Source organism: Mus musculus, chromosome 16 (genome assembly GCF_000001635.26).
Source record: "Mus musculus strain C57BL/6J chromosome 16, GRCm38.p6 C57BL/6J".
Classification (NCBI taxonomy): Eukaryota; Metazoa; Chordata; class Mammalia; order Rodentia; family Muridae; genus Mus; species Mus musculus.
Window position 1 is genome coordinate 43188395 of NC_000082.6, and position 27360 is coordinate 43215754.

The window sequence follows — 27360 nt, forward strand, 5'->3', positions numbered from 1 at the left end:
TTAAGAATTTGTGAGTTTCATCATAGAAATCAGATGATAAAACACAGATAAAAAAACAGACACAAGATTTTTAATAGATTGACAAGTCATCCTTTTAACATAATTGTTATGGTTATTTATAAATCATAAATTATCTCATAATATATTTGGAAATATTCCATGGTATGATAAAAAAATCCATTTTAAACTGTCAATATTTTGAATATATATTTCCCTGAAGAAGAAATAGAAAGTGCCATAAAAACAGGAAAAGATGCCCAACATGATTAAACGTAGGGAAAAGTAAATTTAAACCAGAAGATACCAATTCATACTCCTGTGTTAGTTATAGTTCTGCTTTTTAAGGCATTTACAATATCCTTTAAGATACAGAAAATAGAACCATCCAACCCAGCTAGTGTGAGTGCAACATTGAATATTTTATTTCAAGTATGTAGTAAATTTCTTAACAATGAAAATAAATGAAATCTGAGAGCCGAATAATTCCACCTCTCAGTGCATTCCAAAGATATATATATATATATATATATATATATATATATATATATATAATTTGTATAGAATATATATGTTTCAGCTGACAAATTGACATAAAAATGTGATGCACTATATAAACTCCATTCAGCAGCTAAAATATATGGAGGCAATCTGAACTGTGACAATTTCTTAAACTGTATTGTGTTTATTGTTGAATAACTATGAATGTACTAAAAATTATTGATAGTAAGGATAATATGTTATGGGTAGTTTTGATTGTCTTTTTGACACAATGTAGAATCACCTTGGAAATGAGTCTCAATGAGAAATTCCCTAGATTAAGTTGGCCTGAGGTTATTCCTATGAGGGATTTTCTAAATTTGTGTCCCTGGGGTTTACTGTGAATTTGGACTGTACTATTCTTGGGTTGGGCCCCAGGGTTAATGCAGTCTAGAGTGCCTGTAGTGTTAGCATGCATGTATTGATTCGTGGTTCCTGTCTGTGGATGAACTATGACTAGCTACTTCAGGTTCCTGCTCCTTCGTCTTCCCTATGATAATGGACTGTAATTTGGGATTGTAAGCTAAATGAACCCTGTCTTTCTAAGTTGATTGTGTCAGTGTTTTCTTTCCCAGGAACAGGAGATGAAAGTCAGACATATGTTCTATAAGTTATGCTATTATATAGTGCTAAGATAAAAGTGTTTATTAAAAGTATAAAATGGCGGTTATCTCTTAACCCAGTAACCAAGGTTACCATCCTCAGTTATGTGTCATGTTGACAGCATGCACTGCCTAATATTATAATAATAAATCTTTTTGTATGCAATTTGGTAAGTCATAATTCCAGTTTATTCATGAAAAAGTACTAGCAAGTATTAGTTCAATAACTGAAAATAATGAAAAACAAGCAAAAAAAGACAAAGACCAGAGAAACTATGGACACATGGAAAAGCCATGCAGTTGGACATTCGGAATGGGATTCTTGGAATATAAGAAAGATAATCATGGAAGAGCTGATATTACTTGACATCAATAGACCATTTACTAACATTAAAGAATCGTTTTATTTCAGGTGTGAAAAAAGTCAGTTATGTTTACAAAAAGTTACCTTTTAGGGATCATAGTAAATCCTCAATGGGTGAGTGATATGCTATCTGGCATTGCCTTGTAAATGATCTGGTAGAAGAAACACTGGCAGAGACGAGGTGGAAAATGTGTGCGCGGGCAGTACGTGCATGCAACCCCCTCACTGTACATTTTACTCTCCATGTGTTCAAAATTTTCCATAACGATTTTTTCAAAAGGAAAATTCAACTGAAAAGCAAATTTCTCTATTAACATTCTATGCTGACCACAGTCACTCACATCATGTGTCTTTCAAGAGTCAAGTATGTACAGTGTCAAAGTTAATAAGCCGTAAAAGATCTACTGAACATGCAAAAATAACCCAAGCAAAGATTAAAATCAGGGCCAAATACTCGGGAGGACATTAGGACAAGTGCTTGGGTTAACAAACCTCCTAGCTGGGGTTCTGCTTGTTTTTCCCTTGAAGCTCTGGGGCCTACTCATAAGTGGATGGATATCTCAATGCCTATCTATGTGAGGATTTGGAAATGAGGTAGACTGTGGTTAGAAGACACCTTTGTTCCTGTTCAGTGCTGGGACCCAAGGGGTTTCACCACTCTGTGGTTTTGCTGTTTGAGTAAGGGCTTTGTGTGTGGCCTTGTGACTTGTAGAGTGGTCAGATGCCTCATTTGCTGCTTCTTAGAGTCTGTAGAGCATGTAGTGCAAAGTACTGCGCTGTTTCACTGAAGGCTGTGTGCAGAAAGAATCCTTCTCCAGGACTTCCTGATTTACACTGACCCCACTGTATCATTGGCTACTGACTCTACTCTCTAAATCCTCATAGTTTTACTCTTCTTAGAACATTTGCCAACAGTGTTCATGTCACTATTGCCTAAGATTCATTTTTTAAAAGAGTTTAGAAACTGATGTGTCAGGAGAAATTCTTATTCACAACACATGCTTCGTAGATCTGTTTTTAAGGTGGATTTAGATCTATCTTTAAGGTAGATTCCATGCACAGTTGTGAACATGAAAGCTGGAAGATGAAAAGCAGAGGAGGGCAGCTCTAATACCCTCTTCTGATTTTTCTGCTCCTCCATCTCAGTGTGTCCTCAGAGTTTTGCCCTTTGCTTAATGATCTGCCTTCAAGCAATTTCTACCTAATATTGCGCCCTACTGCTAACTGACAGAGCTAATAGTTTGTTCATGTGGCAATGAAGAGGAGCAGTATTCATATCAAAGACAACTGGTCCCACTTCCAGGTCCATCTTTGGGCCAAGATACGTAGTCGCCAACAGTGAGTTGGCGACTGTATTTTTCGAGTCCTGGCGCAAAGCAAGATCCATCTGTTTTGCCCAGCCGTTTGCCTGAGTACCACAGAACAGTCCTGTTATTAGGCTTATTTGTGGTCCTATTTGAGGTTAGGCATAATGTAAATAAACTTCAGTCCTCCTTGTGATGAATGCAGCCCAGGAATTAAAAGTGGTGGTATTGGGAGTGTAAGTGGGGCTGTGTCTGCTTGCTCACTGCTCTGCTTTCTTTGCATGGAGAAAGAGACATTTAAGAATGAGTTTGTCATCTGGAAGGATAGTTGTGACCAAGTTTCCCTCAACAGGATACAAGATGTTATTTTTGAGCTTCATTACCCTCACCAGAGAGAGGGAGAGAGAAAGAGACAGAAATGGAGAAGACAGCCAGTCAGAGAGGCCAGGGAGGGAGGGAGGGAGTGTGTGACTTCATGCGTCTCTTCACAGTGGACTTTATGAATTTGAATGGTTTCCTTTACTCCACATCTGCTGGGTTGAGGAAAAGGGAATCTGACAGAACTGAACTGCTGCTTCTCAGTTAAATCGGCTAAGTGTGTCTATTTGATCTGATTCCACTCACCTTTCCTGCTCCAAGCCACACAATGAGTCTGTTTCACTGGCCACATTTTGTTGGTGAGAACAATACCAGGTGGGATTCAGATTTATCTAGAAATGGACATTTTTTGTGTTTCTGAATCATTTATCAGGGGTTATTGTTATTCCATATAATTTTTGAGCACAGTTATTTTTGTCAGTGTCTTTCATGAATGTTTGGTTGCCTTATAAGGATCTCTGTGCTCTCCCCTCCTCTCATTCAGTTGTCCCTGGTGACGCCTCCATAATTTCTGTCTTTACACTGGTGCATTTTTAGTCTAATTCAGGCATTTGGGAAGCAGAGGGAAAGTTTAGTAAGTCAGTCAGTATTTTTTTTCTAAAATCTAATCCCATTCATGGGTGGTTTTAGTATGAATTATGAGCAAGTTTGCATTTAAAATGTATGTACATCAAATAGACACATTGCTCAAATTATTCTTCCATATATTTCAAAGAAAAACAGGATCTGCAAGTGAGAACCAGATGCATTTTCTAATAATAGGTGCAATTTCAGGGGTGATTTATGATTATGATCTCTTATGTGGAAATATTAAAATATTACTTTGCATTATGTGAGGGTCAGACATAAACCTACAACAATCAGGGCAAAAATATATATTTAAAATACTGCAGTATAGTAAAATAAGGAAGATAATTATGATAGCTCCATTTAACATTTTAAAATACCTTTTTCTAAATACTTATGTGTTAGTTATTTGAAGCTAAAAATAGGAATGACTTAATGTAGTATATATGTGACTCTTTTATTGCTAGTACTTGTAGAGGATGATGTTGGAAGAAAAGATTGAAAAAGAAACAGTAGGATGTTTTAAGCCCAAAGTTGTGGGATACAATTGAGAACTGAATGTTTGGACTCTTAATTTGAAGATTAAAGGTTTTTTTTTTAAGCAGACATTTAAACCAGGATGTCTCAGTCATAATTTTCAACCCTTATGACCTTCCCATGTTACATTGGTGACAGGATGGTACACAAAGTACAGTATGATGTGCAGTGGGGCACAGGCAGCCCCTAATGCAGTGCGGTAGGCATTTTGCAGTTTGTGTTGCTAACTCAATTGGTTTACCTCTAATTTGCAGCCTTGCCCCATAAGTAAATCATCTGAAACCACCTATTAGTGTTTTTCTAATTTCTCTCAGTCATAATTTTCCTTTAACCTGTATATTCAATCCATCGATATCCCCATATTGACCTATGATTGTAATGGTTTCCCTACTCTTTGGGTTGTGAAGTTCTTCTTTGGGATGTTTCTTTTTCCTCTAAATTGCTTGTATTGTAAATAAATTCACTGTAGGAAATGTCTACCGATACCACAATGCAGCCCTTTACATGGAGGGAGATTTGTTTTTTTTTTTTTTCAGAATTACCTTTGTTTCATCTCTAGATCCTTTTATTTTCATTAAGAATCCCAGGGAAAAGGTTTTTTTTTTCCCTCTCTCTTGCTCGCTCTCTCTTTCTTTCTTTTTCCCCCTTAACAGGGATAAAAAAGCTCCGCTTGACTGATAATGCATTGCTTTGGATGGGGAAACATTATGAAAGTTTAATTTTTAATTAAATCTGAAATACCAATTATAACTGAAAGAGATTTTAACCTGTTTCTTTTCAGACTGCCTGAAGTTACATTTTGAGACTGAAATCACTGCACCTTAAAAACAAAAGATTGGGCTGCACTGTGTTCCTGTAAGTGGGAGCGTCCTTTACCTTCCTCTGGGTTTTCTGTGACCAATCCACAAAGAGACAAAACCACTGCTATCATAGTAACCAGTCGAGAGGGAACATCTGAATGTCCCCAAAGAAATATATCCTTAAATGATTTCCTTTTTAAAAAAAGTTATTGAGCTCAATATTTCAGGGTGGCTTTTATTCCCTCGAAATTATGAAACCTTTCTTTTGGCAGGTTTGAATTTCATTAGGGAGGGTGTCGCCCACTGTGCATCAGCACGGTGGCATAAATCCTGTGTGGAAAGATGTGTGCATTCTTAAACCAGACTCTTAAGAGGTAAATGAATTCTTTTGAATCAAAGTAAATTTCAGTTTCTTTGGTGATGTCACTCGGAATTTTTAGCCTTTGTGTCAATGGAAATGGAAAGTTCCTGATGACATCACAGGATTCTATAGCCTGAAGATTTGGGGCAAACCTAAGTAAAAATGCATAATTCCCTTGTGTGCGTGTGTTCCCCATTCTGCTATGAAACAGTCAAAATAGCACATCTTATGTCTTCCCGTGAGCTACAAGGCTGTCTCTCAGAGTCCCATTGTTCCATAAATGCATGTCAGAGTCTACCACAGTCTGCTCTACCCTTATTTAGCTGCTGTTTTGTCAATGTACTTGGAAGAACAATTAACATTTGGGATTTCAGTGTCTGAATAACAGGCAGTGAATAGAACTGGAGCCAATAAAAGATTCAGATGCCCAGGGTAGGAAACACAAGCTTATAGTTGGTGGGAGAGAGAAAGAAAAGCATTTTAGTGCTGCATTCAGGGTGAGAAATAGTATGAGGAAAGAGGCTTTACATGTATTGGATCAAAATAAACATTTTTGTAATAAAGTCAGGTTTCTTGGGCCTCCTAAGTTTGGCAGTGTGGTATTTTCTGTCAGTCTTAAGCATCAGTCTTCTGTGGAAGTGCCGAATGTGGTGTCCTTACGGTGTCCTGGTTTCTGCCATGCAGGTCCTCCCAGAGGGCCAGACCATTCCTCCATTTCACTTCACTTCCTTCGCTACAGTCTTTGATTAGTGTCTGAAGTCAGACCTAGGGGTTAACATGTCTGCATCCTTTGTCTGATGACTCTTAAGTTCTTTTTTATTTGTTTTGTTTTGCTTTTGAGAGAAATGGAACCGAGGGCACCTTGGCATCTTGGTTTTGTTGCCGATCCAGACTGAAACATAAGTAATGGTTGCTAATTTTGTTATAATTACAACAGTTCAAGCCTCTAGACAGTAAGGTTTCAAAAAGTAAGGCCATTCACTTTTTAATCCCCAATATTTATCAGTGTAATGGGTAAATACACATAAAAAGCTATGTTCTCAGTATGATTAAAAACATTTTAAAAAGTGAGAAATCTGAGATTACTTACAGTAAAGAGGTATCTGGTAAAGTTTCTGGCACTTAGGAAAGGGATAATGAAGAAAATCATTTGCTATAGACTCTGCTTCTATTCATAGCAGACAAGGTGCCAGCCTCCTGTTCTTTTCTTTCCTTGCTTATACTTACTTTCCTGACTCAAAAGAGAAGTACTTATTCATATATATCCATTTTGTCTGTGGCATAATCTTCAGGTGTTTTCTATGTAAAGTCTGCATTATTTTTCATATACTAGAATTGGCTTCAAAGGTAAAACCACCCGGATGGAGAGAAATTGGCCTTGCCCATCTCTCCTGGTGGCTTTATGGTAGACTGTGTTTGAAGTGAAGCAAGTAGCATCGTGGATGCTGGTTTTCGAAGTGTCTTGCAAAATTGCTGAGCAGATACTCTTTCCATTGAGTCAGACATCAAAACCAGTTCTCAACACCATAAGATCACAATATTCTTTAGAACTCAGACTATCATAAAACATAACAGCAGCAAAAAATGTGAAGGAAGGAAGGAAGGAAGGGAGGGAAGGAGGGAGGGAGGGAGGGAGGGAGGGAGGGAGGGAGGGAAGTAGGGAGGGAGGGAAGGCATCTCAATTGAAATCAGTAAGCTGAGGCACAGGTAATGCGTTCAGGTGTGGAAACCATATTGACTCCCAATGGAGATCATTCTTAAGCATGTCTCCCTGACAGAGACCAACCCCTGATGTGAAGGCTGAATGGTTTCATCTAAAAGCAGTGTACACAATGCTTTATAGGGCACAAATATCATTTTGATAATCTTTGAAACTTACTGTATACCAAGTGGTATAAAATTAATGAATAAAGTAAAAATCAGAAAATATTATCAAAACTTCATTATCTCTACACATTTTGATACTATACTCTTGGTTATGCCCCTTGGCCTTTATAGACAAATTTACTGGTTCACTTAATATTCATTATGGTGATTCAGAAAGATGGTCCATTAGAAATGTCAGTAGTTACTCGGCTTATAGTTTTGAGGATAAAGCCAGGAATCTGAACATGGAATTTAGACTTACCAGCAGTGTGAGTGGTGTTAAAATGTAGCTAAAGTCAGAGCTCAGTTTTGTAGAGAACACTTTTGGGGTGTTAGGACTGGAATAAAATTAAATAATTTTAAATAAATTTGTTACCATGCTAATTTATTTCATACTGCCTTTATTAATGCTGTAATTTCACAATGCAGAGGGATGTATCAGAACTTTTCTATTATTTTACCGAGAGTCTGATCCTAGACCTATCATAATTTGTTTCACAATTCAGTTTTATCACATGCATGCCTTCTCCTTCTACCATAAGAAGATCAAATCACTGTGTACAAAAGCTAATAACCTCTGTCTCTGTGCCCCAACAAAATGAAACAGTTGTACTTTTGTAAATATCCACGGAAGCTGTAGCATACAGAGGAGAAATCATGTCATTGGAATGTCAGAGGACAACTCCAGAAAAAACTCAAAAAAGTGCGCTCCTCAAACTTCTCTCTCTTCTCCATATATTAACATGTATTGTGTCCCCCTGTGAACAAAACATGTTCATTAACACCTATGGCATGTAATTAAGGGGTTTTTAATGTATTTGGTAAATCTTTTAAAAAATGGAATCATTAATTCATTCTTCAATTCTACTTGATGTTCCAACATGTAATAAGGAACATGCCCCACTATGTTCATAGCAGCCATATTTATTTATTTATTTATTTTTTACATTTTTTTGTTTGTTTGTTTTTTCTTTTTTTTTTCTCTCTCTCTTTTTTAATTAGGTATTTTCCTCGTTTACATTTTCAATGCTATCCCAAAAGTCCCCCATACCCACACCCCCAATCCCCTACCCACTTACTCCCCCTTTTTGGCCCTGGGGTTCCCCTGCACAGGGGCATATAAAGTTTGCATATCCAATGGGCCTCTCTTTGCAGTGATGGCCGACTAGGCCATCTTTTGATATCTTTTGATACATATGCAGCTAGAGACAAGAGCTCCAGGGTACTGGTTAGTTCATATTGTTGTTCCACCTATAGGGTTGCAGTTCCCTTTAGCTCCTTGAGTAATTTCTCTAGCTCCTCCATTGGGGGCCCTATGATCCATCCAATAGCTGACTGTGAGCATCCACTCTGTGTTTGATAGGCCCCGGCATAGTCTCACAAGAGACATCTATATCTGGGTCCTTTCACCAAAATCTTGCTAGTGTATGCAATGGTGTCAGCTTTTAGAAGCTGATTATGGGTTGGATCCCTGCATATGGCAATCACTAGATGGTCCATCCTTTCGTCACAGCTCCAAATTTTGTCTCTGTAACTCCTTCCATGGGTGTTTTGTTCCCATTTCTAAGAAGGGGCAAAGTGTCCTCCACACTTTGGTCTTCGTTCTTCTTGAATTTCATGCGTTTAGCAAATTGTATCTTATATCTGGGGTATCCTAAGTTTCTGGGCTGATATCCACTTATCAGTGAGTATATATTGTGTGAGTTCCTTTGTGATTGGGTTACCTCACTCAGGTTGATGCCCTCCAGGTCCATCCATTTGCCTAGCAATTTCATAAATTCATTCTTTTTAATAGCTGAGTAGTACTCCATTGTGTAAATGTACCACATTTTCTGTATCCATTCCTCTGTTGAGGGGCATCTGGGTTCTTTCCGGCTTCTGGCTATTATAAATAAGGCTGCTATGAACATATTGGAGCATGTGTCCTTCTTACCGGTTGGGACATCTTCTGGATATATGCCCAGGAGAGGTATTGCTGGATCCTCCGGTAGTACTATGTCCAATTTTCTGAGGAACCGCCAGACTGATTTCCAGAGTGGTTGTACAAGCTTGCAATCCCACCAACAATGGAGGAGTGTTCCTCTTTCTCTACATCCTCGCCAGCATCTGCTGTCACCTGAATTTTTGATCTTAGCCATTCTGACTGGTGTGAGGTAGAATCTCAGGGTTGTTTTGATTTGCATTTCCCTGATGATTAAGGATGTTGAACATTTTTTCAGGTGCTTCTCTGCCATTGTTTATTCCTCAGGTGAGAATTCTTTGTTTAGTTCTGAGCCCTCATTTTTTAATGGGGTTATTTGATTTTCTAGAGTCCACCTTCTTGAGTTCTTTATATATATTGGATTAGTCCCCTATATAATAGCAGAAGCTGGAAAGAACTCAGATGTCCCTCAACAAAGGAGTGGATACAGAAAATGTGGTACATTTACACATTGAAGTATTAGTCAGCTATGAAAAACAACGACTTCATGAAATTTGCAGGTAAATGGATGGAACTTGAGAATATCATCCTGAGTGAGGTGATCAGTCACAAAGGAACAAACATGATATGTATTCACTGATAAGTGGATATTAGCCCAAAAGTTCAGAATACCCAAGATTCAATTCACAGACCATATGAAGCCTTAGAAGATGGAAGACCAAAATGTGGATGCTTCACTGCTTCTTAGAAGGGAGAACAAAATACTCAAAGGAGGAAATATGGAGACAAAGTGTGGAGCCGAGACTGAAGCAAAGGCCACCCAGAGAGTGCCCTACCAGGGGATCCATTCATATATAGCCTCCAAACCCGGATGTTACTGTGGATGCTGAGAAGTGCTTGTTGATGGAAGCCTGATATGGCTGCCTTCTGAGATGCTCTTCCAGAGCCTGACAAATACAGAGGAAGAAGTTTGTAGCCAACCATTGGACTGAGTTCAGAGGTCCCTGATGGAGGAGAAGGGACTGAAGGAGCTGAGGTGGTTTGCAGCCACATAGAGGGAACAACAGTGTCAATACACCAGACCCCACCTCCCCGGAGATTCTGGGGACTGGACCACCAACCAAAGAATACACATGGAGGGACCCATGGCTCTTGCCACATATGTAGCAGAGGATGGCCTTGTTGGACATCAGTGAAAGGAGAAGCCCTTGGGCCTGAGGGCGTTAGATGCCCCAGTGTAGGGGAATGCCGGGAGAATGGGAGTGGGTGGGTGGGGGAGCACCTTCATAGAGGCAGGGGGAGGGAGGATGTGATTGGGGGGTTCTGAAGGGGAGACCTGGAAAGGGGAAAACATTTGAAATGTAAATAAAGAAGATATCCAATTTAAAAAGGCAAAAAAGAAGAATATAGATATGAGCTCTGCATGCTGAGCTGTATTTACAACCTCTTAAGGTATAAGAAACTAACTCAGTGCACACATCATTACAAAATGACAAATTGTCTCCATGAAAAGTACTGTGTATGCAAGAGGATAGTTGGTGAGGTAAGGCTAATTGTAATCATCATTAAAGCATCAGTTCTGAGGTTGAGGAGCCTGGCTCTCCTGAAATGTAGGCCTAAGGTAGGACGCATTTCCCATATGTATAAACAGAGAATGCTGACAACCTTCCGAGATAAGGCCAAGCTCATTTCCTTTGTGATTAATAATTATTAAAGCCTGGTTGCTGGTTAACCCACTTTTTAAATATTTTACAGTATTCTTTACATAAGTAAAGAATATGTGTCAACAATATCTTTTACTCCTAGATTGTACTTTTTCCTGTTAAATCTTAACCTTATCTTTTAATGTGGTATATTTTACCTTATGCAATTAACAGTGGTCTAGAAACAATGAAAGCCTTGAAAATTGTTACTTTCTACAGCAATACTAAATTTCTAGATTGAAGAACAAATCAGATGGTCTTAAAACATGTTACCTTAGTATCCTAGGAAATCACTAAACCAGAACAGAGGTAGTGGTTTGTTTTCATGATATTGTAAATTAGCCTTTTCAATTAAAAACAATAAATAGAGGAAATTTTAATATTAGGCTATAAAAAAGTAGGTTATGATATAAAGAAATGAAAATTATCTGTCATAATTGAGATAGAAGATATCACCATGGGAAAACACTACAGCAGCCAAGAACCTTTAGGTTCTTTTTCTTGTCTTCTTATTTCGGAGATGAGCAAAATTCAGGCCTAGGATTCATATCTAAGTTACACAGTTAACTATACAGCCATCTAATTAAATACTTAATAGCCCAAGTGGGAAAGCTGGACCTGTGAGCCCTAATTCACATTACCACATGCAAACCCCCTGATGGATGATCACAGTCCCCACCATAACCCTGTCACCTTTATGCAGAAGCCTCTGTTAATAGAAATATGAACAACATAGGTGACTCTCAGTTTGTTTACTTAATGTACCAGATACCTTTTAAAAGTTGTCATTGCTACTCACATTGTAGCTATTCATCAAAAAAAAAAAAAAAAAAAAAAAAAAGAAGAAGAAGAAGCATTTCCATGCCCTAATGAAGAAACGGAGTCCCAGAGAGTTAAGTACTTATAAGAACATAACACTGATATGTGAGTTTGTATCACTACCAGGCCTTACAAATCCTAACTCAGTGGACCTCTCTTACTTAGTATTTTTACCTATTGCACTTTAGTATCTCAGTTCATGTGATCATACAACTTGTTAGTTTTTTAATGGTCAAAACATCTTTAAAAACTGGGGGGGGGGGGGGATGCTAAGAAAGTAAAGTTGCATTTCCAAAGTATATCCTTTTTCTATAAAACTGTCACATTGAATTCTGTCACATCACAGTATCATGCCAAGACAAATTAGCTTCAGAAACCCATGTGAAATCTTGAGTCAACATTCACACAGAGGCCGCTTGTTTGTTTTTTTGTTTGTCTTCCTGATTTTGAGATAGGATCTACTAATTGGAAGGCAGAAATTTCAATTGTGTTGAAGGTGTAGTGTCTGGAGATTTGACTTAGTCTTGCCCAACACGGTTGTCATGAGTGTGTTTTCGTTGCCTGCAAAGGTTACGTTCCATCATCTTCTACACAGTATGATGGGAAGAAGTCAAATGATTTATTATTTAGATGTCTGAAGAGTGAGGATGGTTCATAAGTATCATAGATTCGGGTAGAAGGAGATATCACTTAGAAGTCTCAGGAGCAAATGTTTTGTCTTGAGTATGTAGTGGTTTGAAATCCCTTTGATTTTAGGCTACCATACAAGGAAGCACTGTTTTTGCTAAGGGTTGTTCACACACTGAAAACAATTACTGAGTTGCAGTGAGATATTAATTCTCTTAAACATTATTTTTTTTTAAAGTTGATACTATAACTTCTATAACCAGTTTCCCTTAATTTAAAAAACAGCTCACAACTGTGTAGACTTCTTATGCACTGATTTTCTTGAGGGGAAGAAGTGATGCTCTTGTACTAAGTTTCTTTCTCAGTCACTGATAGGCCACTGGTTATGTCTTCAGCAAGTATTAGACATGCTGGGTCAAAATTCTGTTTACAAAGTAAGTTTAGTAAGTAATAATTTCATTCATTCAACTACATATTGACTATTATTAAAGACTTCATAGACATTCAAACAGTAATTAATGGATAGAGCTGCTGACCTTCAAGGATGATCATAGTTTATAAAATGAAAAGAAGAAATATTTTGGGTAATGGATAGTTTAAGTAAATGTGTTCTATGCGTGTATACTCCCATGAAGAAAGGGCACACACTTCTATTCATGCTCTTAACTTAGGGCTTGTCTCAGAATTCACAACATAGGACTTGGAGAAATGATTATAAAATTTACTTGAGTATTTTATTGTTTAACTTGTTACAATGGACTTCTATTTCTAAAGAAATTTTAAAATGAACCTATATTTTATATTACTGCTATCAAAGCTATCAAAGATTCCCTATAAACAAACTTGAGGGGAAATATCAGATCATCCAAATCAGAATGAGGCAAGAAGGAACTATATAATTTGAAAGACTATGTTTCAGAATGGTCATATTCTACTTCCTTTCAATAATAGCCTACCTGCATGAACAGAAGACATATGTATATTAATTTAAAACAAGGAAGTCATAGCATGATGACCACAACTGATGATTTAAAACAATTTCAACCTTAAACATGAGTAAAATACTGATAGGTGCTTACAACATGGATGAAGTAAATCTGTTTGCCACACCCAGATAGTCTACATGAATTGATTGGGTGCGGTAGAGTCTAATTGTATGATAGGTTCTTGGAGGAAGCAAATTCTTATTAAAATTCAGTTAATTCAAATTTAGTACACATCTACATAAAAGAAAATGATCTCTCAGAGTGCTGACTTGTTTTTGCCACAGAGACTAGTATGTTTTATTTTCACTGTAAACAGTACATTTCTATGTATCCTTACATATATATTTATGTGATATGCACACCAACACATTTAGCTAATAACTAACTAGAACATGTAATAAACATAAAAGTTACTATTACTGAAGCAATTAGATCTAAAATGTGATTGACCAAACATAAGAAGTCGCTCTCTTAAGCTATTGTAAATGAAAAGCCTTCCTAAACTATGCCTTAAGTTTGGTTAATATAGTTGATAGTCCAAAGGTAGGAGCAACCCAAGGGTCCATCTGTGGAAAAACAGTTAAGCAGAGTGTGGTACATATCTAGGATGAATTCAGTTTTTTGTTTGTTTGATTGTTTGAAAGATAGAATATTTTATTCACATATTAGCTTACAGTGTTCCATACATATCACTTTTTAAAAAAATATTTTTATTAGGTATTTTCCCCATTTACATTTCCAGTGCTATCCCAAAAGTCCCCCATACCCTCCCCCCCACTCCCCTACCCAACCACTCCCACTTTTTGGCCCTGGCATTCCCCTGTACTGGAGCATATAAAGTTTGCAAGTCCACTGGGCCTCTCTTTCCAGTGATGGCCAACTAGGCCATCTTTTGATACATATGCAGCTAGAGTCAAGAGCTCCGGGGTACTGGTTAGGACATAATGTTGTTCCACCTATAGAGTTACAGATCCCTTTAGCTCCTTGGGTACTTTCTCTAGCTCCTCCATTGGGGGCCCTGTGATCCATCCAATAGCTGACTGTGAGCATCCACTTCTGTGTTCCCTGGGCCCCCGCATAGTCTCACAAGAGACAGCTATATTAGGGTCCTTTCAGTAAACTCTTGCTAGAGTATGCAATGGTGTCAGCTTTTAGAAGCTGATTATGGGATGGATCCCTGGATATGGCAGTTTCTAGATGGTCCATCCTTTCATCACAGCTCCAAACTTTGTCTCTGTAACTCCTTCTATGGGTGTTTTGTTCCCAATTCTAAGAAGGGGCAAAGTGTCCACACTTTGGTCTTCATTCTTCTTGAGTTTCATGTGTTTAGCAAATTCTATCTTATTTCTTGGGTATCCTAAGTTTCTGGGCTAATATCTACTTATCAGTGAGTACATATAGTGTGAGTTCCTGTGTGATTGGGTTACCTCACTCAGGATGATGCCCTCCAGGTCCATCCATTTGCCTAGCAATTTCGTAAATTCATTCTTTTTAATAGCTGAGTAGTACTCCATTGTGTCAATGTACCACATTTTCTGTAACCGTTCCTCTGTTGAGGGGAATCTGGGTTCTTTCCGGCTTCTGGCTATTATAAATAAGGCTGCTATGAACATAGTGGAGCATGTGTCCTTCTTACCGGTTGGGACATCTTCTGGATATATGCCCAGGAGAGGTATTGCTGGATCCTCTGGTAGTACTATGTCCAATTTTCTGAGGAACTGCCAGACTGATTTCCAGAGTGGTTGTACAAGCTTGCAATCCCACCAACAATGGAGGAGTGTTCCTCTTTCTCCACATCCTCGCCAGCATCTGCTGTCACCTGAATTTTTGATCTTAGCCATTCTGACTGGTGTGAGGTGGAGTCTCAGGGTTGTTTTGATTTGCATTTCCCTGATGATTAAGGATGTTGAACATTTTTTCAGGTGCTTCTCTGCCATTCGGTATTCCTCTGGTGAGAATTCTTTGTTCAGTTCTGAGCCCCATTTTTTAATGGGGTTATTTGATTTTCTGGAGTCCACCTTCTTGTGTTCTTTATATATAATGAATATAGTCCCCTATATGATTTAGGATAGGTAAAGATCCTTTCCCAATCTTTTGGTGGTCTTTTTGTCTTATTGAAGGTGTCTTTTGCCTTGCAGAAGCTTTGCAACTTTATGAGGTCCCATTTATCGATTCTAGATCTTACAGCACAAGCCATTGCTGTTCTATTCAGGAATTTTTCCCCCTGTACCCACATCATCGAAGCTTTTCCCTACTTTCTCCTCTATAAGTTTCAGTGTTTCTGGTTTTATATGGAGTTCCTTAATCCACTTAGATTTGACCTTAGTACAAGGAGATAGAAATGGATCAATTTGCATTCTTCTACATGATAACCACCAGTTGTTCCAGCACCATTTGTTGAAAATGCTGTCTTTTTTCCACTGGATGGTTTTAGCTCCCTTGTCAAAGATCAAGTGACCATAGGTGTGTGGGTTCATCTCTGGGTCTTCAATTCTGTTCCATTGGTCTACTTGTCTGTTGCTATACCAGTACCATGCAGTTTTTTTTATCACAGTTGCTCTGTAGTACAGCTTTAGGTCAGGCATTGTGATTCCACCAGAGGTTCTTTTATACTTGAGAAGAGTTTTTGCTATCCTAGGTTTTTTGTTATTCCAAATGAATTTGCAGATTGGCCTTTCTAATTTATTGAAGATTTGAGTTGGAATTTTGATGGGGATTGCATTGAAACTGTAGATTACTTTTGGCAAGATAGCCATTTTTACTATATTTATCCTGCCAATCCATGAGCATGGGAGATCTTTCCATCTTCTGAGATCTTCTTTAATTTCTTTCTTCAGAGACTTGAAGTTCTTATCATACAGATCTTTCACTTCCTTAGAGTCACGCCAAGGTATTTTATATTATTTGTGACTATTGAAAAGGGTGTTCTTTCCCTAATTTCTTTCTCATCCTTTTTATCGTTTGTGTACAGAAAGGCCGTTGACTTGTTTGAGTTAATTTTATATCCAGCTACTTCATTGAAGCTATTTATCAGGCTTAGGAGTTCTCTGGTGGAATTTTTAGGGTCACTTATACATACTACCATATCATCTGCAAAAAGTGATATTTTGACTTCTTCCTTTCCAATTTGTATCCCCTTGAACTCCATTCGTTGTCTAATTGCTCTGGCTAGGGCTTCACGTACAATGTTGAATAGGTAGGGAAAGAGAGGACAGCCTTGTTTAGTCCCTGATTTTAGTGGGATTGCTTTCAGCTTCTCACCATTTACTTTGATGTTGGCTACTGGTTTGCTGTATATTGCTTTTATCATGGTTAGGTATGGACCTTGAATTCCTGATCTTTCCAAGTCTTTTATCATGAATGGGTGTTGGATTTTGTCAAATGCTTTCTCTGCATCTAACGAGATGATCATGTGGTTTTTGTCTTTGAGTTTGTTTATATACTGGATTACGTTGAAGGATTTCCGTATATTGAACCATCCCTGCCTCCCTGAGATGAAACCTACTTGGTCCGGATGGATGATTGTTTTGATGTGTTCTTGGATTAGGTTAGGGAGAACTTTATTGAGGATTTTTGCATCGATATTCATAAGGGAAATTGTTCTGAAGTTCTCTATCTTTGTTGGGTCTTTTTGTGGTTTAGATATCAGAGTAATTGTGGCTTCATAAAATGAGTTGGGTAGAATAGTTTCTGTTTCTATTTTGTAGAATAGTTTGTGAAGAACTGGGATTAGATCTTCTTTGAAGATCTGATACATGAAACTCAAGAAGAACGAAGACCAAAGTGTGGACACTTTGTCCCTTCTTAGAATTGGGAACAAAACACCCATGGAAGGAGTTACAGAGACAAAGTTTGGAGCTGAGACAAAAGGATAGACCATCTAGAGACTACCATATCCAGGGTTCCATCCCATAATCAGCCTCCAAACGCTGACACCATTGCATACACTAGCAAGATTGTGCTGATAGGACCCTGATATAGCAGTCTCTAGTGAGACTACACCGGGGCCTAGCAAACACATAAGTGGATGATCACAGTCAGCTATTGGATGGATCACAGTGCCCCCAATGGAGGAGCTAGAGAAAATACCCAAGGAGCTATAGGGATCTGCAACCCTATAGGTGGAAAACATTATGAACTAACCAGTACACGGGAGCTCTTGACTCTAGCTAAATATGTATCAAAAGATGGCCTAGTTGGCCATCACTGGAAAGAGAGGCCCATTGGACTTGCACACTTTATATGCCCCAGTACAGGTGAATGCCAGGGTGAAAAAGTGGGAGTGGATGGGTAGTGGGATTGGGGGGAGGGAATGGGGGACTTTTGGGATAGTATTGGAAATGTAAATGAGGAAAATACCTAATTTAAAAAAAAAAAAAGAACTCTGCACTAAACCCATTTGGTCCTGGGCTTTTTTTGGTTGGGAGACTATTAATGACTGCTTCTATTTCTTTAGGGGATATAGGACTGTTTAGATCATTAACCTGATCTTAATTTAACTTTGATACCTGGTATCTGTGTAGAAATGTGTCCATTTCATCCAGGTTCTCCAGTTTTGTTGAGTATAGCCTTTTGTAGAAGGATCTGATGGTGTTTTGGATTTCTTCAGGATCAGTTGTTATGTCTCCCTTTTCATTTTTGATTTTGTTAATTAGGATGCTGTCCCTGTGCCCTCTCGTGAGTCTGGCTAAGGGTTTATCTATCTTTTTGATTTTCTCAAAGAACCAGCTCCTTGATTGGTTGATTCTTTGAATAGTTCTTCTTGTTTCCACTTGGTTGATTTCGCCCCTGAGTTTGATTATTTCCTGCCTTCTATTCCTCTTGGGTGAATTTACATCCTTTTGTTCTAGAGCTTTTAGGTATGTTGCCAAGCTGCTAATGTGTGCTCTCTCTAGGTTCTTTTTTGTAGGCACTCAGAGCTATGATTTTCCTCTTAGAAATGCTTTCCTTATGTTCCATAAGTTTGGGTATGTTGTGGCTTCATTTTCATTAAACTCCAAAATGTCTTTAATTTCTTTCTTTATTCCTTGACCAAGGTATCATTGAGAAGAGTGTTGTTCAGTTTCCACGTGAATGTTGGCTTTCTATTATTTATTTTGTTATTGAAGATCAGCCTTAGTCCATGGTGATTTGATAGGATGTATGGTACAATTTCAATATTTTTGTATATGTTGAGGCTTGTTTTGTGACCAATTATGTGGTCAACTTTGGAGAAGGTACCATGAGGTGCTGAGAAGAAGGTATATCCTTTTGTTTTAGGATAAAATGTTCTGTAGATATCTGTCAGATCCATTTGTTTCATAATTTCTGTTAGTTTCACTGTGTCCCTGTTCTTTTCTGTTTCCATGATCTGTCCATTGGTGAAAGTGGTGTATTTAAGTCTCCCACTATTATTGTGTGAGGTGCAATGTGTGCTTTGAGATTACTAAAGTTTCTTTAATGAATGTGGCTGCCTTTGTATTTGGAGCATAGCTATTCAGAATTGATAGCTCCTCTTGGAGGATTTTACCTTTGATGAGTATGAAGTGCCCCTCCTTGTCTTTTTTGATGACTTTGGGTTGGAAGTGGATTTTATTGGATATAATAATGGCTAGTCCAGCTTTTTTCTTCATAGCATTTGCTTGGAAATTTGTTTTCCAGCCTTTCATTCTCAGGTAGTGTCTGTCTTTTTCTCTGAGATGAGTTTCTTGTAAGCAGCAAAAGGTTGGGTCTTGTTTGTGTAGCCAGTTTGTTAGTCTATATCTTTTTATTGGGGAGTTGAGTCCATTGATATTAAGAGATATTAAGGAAAAATAATTGTTGCTTCCTGTTAATTTTGTTGTTAAAGTTGGCATTTTGTTCTTGTGGCTGTCTTCTTTTAGGTTTGTTGAGGGATTACCTTCTTGCTTTTTCTAGGGTGTGGTTTCTGTCCTTGTATTGGTTTTTTTCTTTATTATCCTTTGAAGGGCTGGATTCGTGGAAAGATAATGTGTGAATTTGGTTTTATCATGGAATACTTTGATTTCTCCATCTATGGTAATTGAGAGTTTGGCTGGTTATAGTAGCCTGGGCTGGAATTTGTTTTCTCTTAGGGTCTGTATAACATCTGTCCAGGCTCTTCTGGCTTTCATACTCTCTGGTGAAAAATCTGGTGTAATTCTGATAGGCTTTCCTTTATATGTTACTTGACCTTTTTCCCCTACTGCTCTTAGTATTCTATCTTTATTTAGTGCATTTGTTTTCCTGATAATTATGTGTCGGGAGGAATTTCTTTTCTGGTCCAGTCTATTTGGAGTTCTTTAGGCTTCCTGTATGTTCATGGGCATCTCTTTCTTTGGTTTTGGGAAGTTTTCTTCTACAATTTTGTTGAAGATATTTGCCAGTCCTTTGAGTTGAAAATCTTCATTCTCATCTACTCCTATTATCCGTAGGTTTGGTCTTCTCATTGTGTCCTGGATTTCCTGGATGTTTTGAGTTAGGATCTTTTTGCATTTTCCATTTTCTTTGATTGTTGTGCCGATGTTCTCTATGGAATCTTCTGCACCTGAGATTCTCTCTTCCATCTCTTGTATTCTGTTGCTGATGCTTGCATCTATGGTTTCAGTTTTCGTTCCTAGGGTTTCTATCTCCAGTGTTGTCTCACTTTGGGTTTTCTTTATTGTGTCTACTTCCCTTTTAGGTCTTGGATGGTTTTATTCAATTCCATCACCTCTTTAGTTGTGTGTTCCTGCAATTCTTTAAGGGATTTTTGTGCTTCCTTTTTAATGTCTTCGACCTGTTTATCAGTGTTCTCCTGTATTTCTTTAAGTGAGTTATTAAAGTCCTTCTTGATGTCCTCTATCATCATCATGAGGTATGCTTTTAAATCCGGGTCTAGCTTTTCGGGTGTGTTGGGGTGCCCTGGACTGGGTGAATTGGGAGTGCTGGGTTCTGATGATGGTCAGTTTTAAAAAGAAATGAAATTCTCCCATATGCTACTCGATGGCTGAAAAGTAATAACAGCATGATAAGTAAATGCACAGCATGTGAGCCAGCCAGACAAGGGCAAATCTAGATGGTTCCGTGTCCATAACATACAACATGCCCACATTTAATAGCAAAGAGAGTTAGAATGGGTTTTCTGAGAACTGTGAGTGTGCAAGGTATGGTCACAGAGATTGCATTCAAGACAGTTTTTAAAAACTGGACATGGGTATTTGGAATGGTTGGATAACAAAGGGGATATACTTAATGGCACTGCGCCTTAGAACTAAACACAGTTAAGTTAGCAAGTTTTATATTGCATTATTTTTTAACCATAAAGGGAATGCATTTGAAAGTTTTAAGAAATTGTAGTGAAAGTGGAATGTGATTGCATAGCTTAAAAGCACAACTGAGCTGCATACTCTGGAGAAGCATTAGAAGAGTTAAGGTTTATAGTAACTTATTAGCTTGAAAAACAGTCTCTACTTTGCTCCTGAGACTAATGTATTTAGGAACTACAACCCTGGAATTATCCTTGATTCACAAGCAGTAATGATGGTAGCAAACGTCGGGAGACTATAGTATAGAGAAGCAGACTTCTTTCCACCTGATGGACATGCATGGAGGCTCTCTGTCCAGCTGTTTTCCATCTTAGCAGCTCATCTACTTGCTGGGGAGAGCCAGGATCACGTTGAAGCTCACATTTCTTCAGAAATTCAATATGATATCAACTGATCCTTTTGTTTCCTGAAGATGTTTTAATATTCATATTCACTTCAGAAATCACTTAATGTAATGTTCTTTGAAATTCTGCATGTGTTTATTCACACAGTAAGCACCATGCCTGTCAGGATACAAAATAGTTCTTTTACCCCAATGAGCTCGAAGCTCATCTCCATAATTGCACCCACCAGTAACCCCGGAGACCTACAGGTCTTTTCTTATCACTGTGGGTTTGTCATTATAGGAATTATTATGCAAGTGAATTCTAGCATGGAAAGGCTTACTTTACTCAGCATATTGTCAAACACGTCAGCAGTTTCTGTTCCTTAGATTGCTGAGTAGCATTTCCCTGTTAGGATAGACCTCAAAATATTTATCCAAGCATTAGAGGAAGGCAGTTGCCGTTTTCCATTTGTATGAGTTATGAATAGAACTGCTACAAATGTTCACATACATATTTTTGTATGAAAACTAGTGGGTTTTTTGTTTTATTTTGTTGCTGGTTTGTTACAGACAATGGTCTCACTGTAGAATGATAAAATGAAGTATAGTCGTCCACAAGGTTTGGAAGAGCACATGGGAGTTGATTACAGTGCTTACAGAGGGGGCACAGGGAGATTGTAGGGCAGGAAGGCTGTAAAAGTTGTGGGATTGTAGGTTTCTGATTTTCCCCCTTTTTTCTTTCTTTTTTTCTTCCTTTCTTTCTTTAGTAAACCTTATATTGGAGGAGTGTTCTTAGTATTTTTTATTGGATATTTTATTTATTTACATTTCAAATGTTATCCCCTTTCCCAATTCCCGCTGAAACCCTTTGTCTATTGAGACTTTAATGACCAAATAAAAATAAATAAATAAATAAATAAAGATGTATATTGTAATGTTTTGCATATAAGTATATTGTTAAAATCAGGCAAATTGATACATTTGTCACACCATATAGTTACTTCCCCCCCCCATGTTTTATAACTGTTAAGATTCTTCTTGTTAAGTCTTAGCAGATTTCAACTCTACCATCGTGTGTTATTCACAATGGAGACCCATCTATACAGTATGTCTCCATATTTTATTTATCTTGTAAGAGTAAGTTCAAATTTTTTGGCCAGTTCCAAACTGTAGCAATTATATTCTGGATTTTGGAGGATTTCTGCTTTTATTAATCTGAATAGTATCTCCTTAAATTTTATATGTGTGTTGTGAGATAAATGCCACACAATTTTATGTTTGTCTCTTTTATAGCCACTAAATGTTTTCTTAACTTGGATACTTCAAATATTGGCTATTTCTCTTTGGAATAATAATATATTCTTGCGCCATTGGCTATATATATATTCTAAATGTATACATGCTTAAAAGTGGGATTTCTGAAAACCATAGCAATTCTGTATTTAATTTTTCAAGAAACCTCCATATTCTCTCCTGTAATGGCTGTATCAATTTCCATTCCTACCAATGGTATCTGTGTCTTAAGGATATCCATTCATTCTTATGTATGAAGTCATACCTTGTTGTGGTTTTGATCAAATTTTCCTAGTAATTATGAACAATCCGTTAATAATTTTCAACTATAAATATTAATGCTATAAGAGTTCACGACAACATTTGAAAGTTTATTTTGGAAAAACTGAAAGGAATCAGTTCTTCATACATATGTACATCATACATGCTAGTATGAATTGATTTTCAGATTGTCTTTTACTTGAAAACTGAAGTATAACTTTTTGAGACAATAAAAAACATAACAGAGACAAGGGCACAGATTTTAGAGACATAACAGTTTTTCTAAGACAAGTCTTATTTAGCACTATCAAGAAATCTACTAATGTTATTTTTCAGCGTTTTAACTCTGACCTGAATAGGCCCCTTATTCCACCCATAATTTCTATGAGTTCATCAGACTTGTTTGTGGATTCTCTGCTGCTTTGACTTATGGGTGTGTTCAATTATACTTTCCCTAGTTGAGAAAATACAATGTTTGATGTTGAATATAAGGGAATTTTATAAAAATATAAGAGGTTGAGTATTATAACTGATAAAGTAGATAATTTAACATTTTTGTTCTAAGTAAGAGTAAGAAAACCTCTTCTTTGATAGTAGAAAAGAAAGTCTGCATCTGCTGTAAGCTACTTGATTTCCTCTCTTAGAGAATATTATTAGTGATTCTACAAGCTATTTGACAAACTCCCATAACTAGCCATAGGGGTTTTAGTAATAATAATAAGAACAAATAATAAAGCAATATAAAAAGAGAATTTCACAAATTCACCTTCATTTTTATGCTGCTATTAGTTTAAGGTATGAAATATTAAGATAGACTATAAAATTAAATTTAAAAAACATTCCTCTATGGGAACACTCTTCTGTAAACTCTGGCTTTCTTTCTCTGCCTTTCTGATTCTCTCTTTGCATTGGACATACTGTCTAATGCCTTTGTAGCATAAAGATTTTTCTCTTTGATGATACTTCAGGGACCTGTGGAACTGCAAAAAAATCTAAAACATTCTAAGAAAATAATAGTTTACAAAATATAAAATTTGCTGCATCAGTTATTATAGAATATATGGGTCATAGGGTTCGTGATGGTCTTTACTTCCTATTTAACCCAACAGTGCTAGTCAAAAGTACAGTGCTGGGAAAGTAAGACAATCCCATCAGGTCTCTGGGATGTGTGAGTCTTCAGAGGTCGACCAGTACTCCAGCTTTGATTTTTAGATCCTGAGATTAGAAACTCTTAATCTCAGTTGTTAACCTTGTGAACAAAGAATGGCTTCATATTGAGTATTTGCAGTCTACATGATGACAGGCATTGCCTTTGGCTTTGACTTAGCAAAGTAGTCTCTTCATGCTGCTTATCAGTAACCCTGTATTGCCAAATGTACTTTTTATTGTATTTCAAATTTTATTAATAAAACATGTAGTTTTCACTCTGGTTATGTACATGCTTGCAGACTGTAACATCTCTAATTTTGCTTTCTGTATACAATGTTGAGAATATTTATTGTGTTTTCTTTGATAGAACATATTTACCAATCCCTGATAAATAAGGAATTTAAAGCCTGGGGAAGCTAAATAGATCCCATTGATTACCCAAGTTCAGGAGTGCACCTGTTGTTGTTCTGTTTGCTTTGCAAGTGAGTTAGCTTCTCTTTTCCTTAGCTTCTTAATCTATAATACTGTTATGAAAAGTGAGTGCCTTGCACATGATTATTGTTTCCATAATGGTTACCTGTTGTCATACTTAGTGTCACTGTGTTTAACTGATGGGCTGTCCTAAAGAGACCAAAAATCTCCTATTTTTTATAATTGGGTACAAGCCATCATATTTCATCACATGAGAGAAAATTGGCATTTATTTTTATTCTCATTTTTGTATGGTGGTTTGTTCATCCCCTTTTAACTTCTCTATAAGGTAATGGAAAGATATTTTATACTTTTACATTACATTTGTGATTCCTAATATTGATGGGAAATTTTTAAAACAGTGCACTTACAAGACAGCTTCCAGAATAACCAGCCCTGAATCTGGCAGGTGAAAGTGAAACACTGTGGGTATTTCATCCTCTTATCCAGAGGACCATCACATAAGTATATATGGCCACTTGAGCTGATTACAATTTTTTTAATGATTAAGATACTAATTTTATGGTATTTCATTCATTAATGAAATTTTGTGTTTCTATCTATTTTTTCAGTGTTAACTCACACAAAGCACATTTTCCAAGATTATTGATATCTTCTTGTCAAACTCCAAAACTGTCATGCTGAACTACATGGAATCTAGTGAGGCAAGACTCTAAACACTGGATCCTTTGGTACAGTGATTTGAGAGTCTTTTGGCAACTCATTTTTTTTTTAGTGCTTGGAAAAGGCCCACGCCATTTCATTTCTCCCTAAGAGTTAGAATAAAGGAAAACCTATTTTCTGCTGTAATAAAATACAGAAGTCTAGTTTCCCAAAAAGATCAACTGTGTGGCCGACAATTTCTAGGAAAATTATTGTGAAAGGCCATAAGATAGAACTTGAATTTTCAAAAGTGTCACAGCTAAAGGACCATCTCTAACCTTGACTTACTAAAGTGGCAAGAATTGGTGTTGCCGATAATTACTTCTTGTGTGACTCCGCTCTTGTGTTTGCTCAATTTACTGGGCCAAACAAGATCTTACTCTTCTTAGACCTGTAGATTTAATCTCACAAAAGAAAACACTCCTGTTTTTGTAAAACCTGTTTAGCACATCATCTTCCCTAACTTACTGTTATTTATAATAAAAACATATCTTAACTTAAAAAGAAATAGGAGGATAGGAAAAGATGCGGTGATGTTTACTTTAAAAGAAATTAACAAGATGTATTTGTTTTTGTTACATCCAGAATTAAATATGTAGTGTAAAAGGCAAAATTTGATAGCAGATAGGGTGAGTGAGACCCATATGCACCAGACAACTCTCTAAATAAACAAGAACGGATCAGGAGAAATCTAAGGTCAACATTTGCCACTAGCACTTTATTTCTGTATAAGTATAGTTCTGCTAGACTTTTGTAACAGTTTTAAGAAAAAATAGGTTACAATTGTTTGTTCTCATAATATCTAGTATTTCACTTAACAGAATTCTTATCACCGTGGAATTACTAATTAGATTGTATACTTTCTTGGGCACAGAGTCGATTCAGTCTTGATCACCATAGTATCCAGTGTATTCAGCACAGTTCAGAGTCTTATACTAAAGAGGTCTCACATGAGTTTGAAAGAATGAATGCATAAATAGATATACACAAATGAATAAAATTGTAAGGGGAATTATTATTTTATTTATTGGACTGAGTGTTATTAAAGGGCCATATGTATCAACTAATAGTAGGCCTTTCAAATATATCAGGAGAGGGCATGCCTTTGATGTGTATGTCACCCATCCACAGATCATTCTACTTATCTCTGCATATCAGCCAATTTTCACATTAAGGGTATAATGCTGTTTTCACAGAGATAAAGTATTTGCATCAAGACCTTGCTCAGATATTGCCTTCTACTAAAATTACCTTCATTCCCCCAGCTATGAGTAATTGCTTCTTCTCTAATGATCTCCCACAACACATTATTGAGGACTCTTTGGACTAAATTTGCTTTCAGAGTTTTCAGTGGTTTATTTAGTTGTATCTTTCCCACACTGCACTTTGTTCCTGTGCTTTGAAAAATACCATTCAAGTTAAATATTGGTGCACTAAAACAGAAAATTGTTGAAAGAAAATAATAACACATATATTTCAAATTACACACACACACATAAATATATATACATATATGTATGCATAATACAGGTATATGTATCTACATATATCTATCTCTTTCTATCACTATCTATCTATCAATCTAGCTAGCTAGCTAAATACTTAGAGTACCTATCCCAAGGTCAAAGATGAGAAATTTTTCCACAATATTATCATATACAGTCAGTTCAATTGCAGCTCTGTTTGCAGTTGAATAGGAATGACTGTGAGACTCTTAGCTACTGTTCTTTTGAGCATTGCTGACTAGCATTTCCAGTGTAGCCACTGTTATTAATTAACTGATTCAGGTGTTCATACAATGCATTCTCCTGAACAATTTATTGAATAATAATTAATGGGATAATTTTTGTTCCCAGGTAGATCTCAGGATAACAGGACAAAAGGACCCTGTAGACAAATTCTTGCACAGCAGTGGGTCAGTGGCTAAGATACTGGGTGGGGGCATATGAGTGGGCCTTTGCTTTCTACAGAGTCAGACCCTTCATTGTCCTCTGTGAATATTCTCTCATGTTCTCTAAATGAAAGTTAATGCACATGCTGCCAAGTGTCTTATCCTTCCTTCTTTTCCTCTTTGCCTTGTTTTGTTTTGAAATAGTTAGTACACATAGTGTACCCCAGTTTGGAATATGAACATGTCAGTCTTCATGCCTCTTAGAAGACATCTCCAGTTGCTTTAAGCCAGAATTGACTAACATCTGAGCTTAATCCCATTTGGTGTTTGATTTTTTTTTTCTAGTTTGTTTTTGTTTTCCTCTTTCTCCATTTCCTCTTCCTCCTCCTCCACTTGTTATTCTCCTCCTTCTCTTCTCCTTCTGAGACAATGACAGTGTCCTGCTATATATAGCCCCTGCTGCCCTTGAACTCAGTCTGTTAACTAGGTGGCCCAGTCCTGGAGCTTAATTAGAGTTGTGTGCTACCGTGTGCAGTTTAAAATGATAACAATCTCAGTCTTAAACCTATAAGCAGCCAATGAGACCTATTTCTCACATCCATTTTTTCTTTATACTATGACAGAATATTAGTATAAATTAATTTGATGGTAC

General features: G+C 37.1%; 1 protein-coding gene across 40 annotated transcripts in view; it reads left to right on the forward strand.

The window, feature by feature from the left end:
- Window positions 1–27360, forward strand: part of Zbtb20 (zinc finger and BTB domain containing 20) — a 758704-nt gene that overhangs the window by 312706 nt on the left and 418638 nt on the right. For 27 of the 40 annotated variants that reach the window (XM_030249219.1, XM_030249208.1, XM_011245985.3 and 24 more), the window contains one exon: window positions 5071–5144. The exons of the other annotated variants lie outside the window; for them this stretch is intronic. The gene's annotated coding sequence lies outside the window, so the exon portion shown is untranslated. The remainder of the gene's footprint in view (window positions 1–5070; window positions 5145–27360) is intronic. 40 annotated transcript variants of the gene reach the window in all.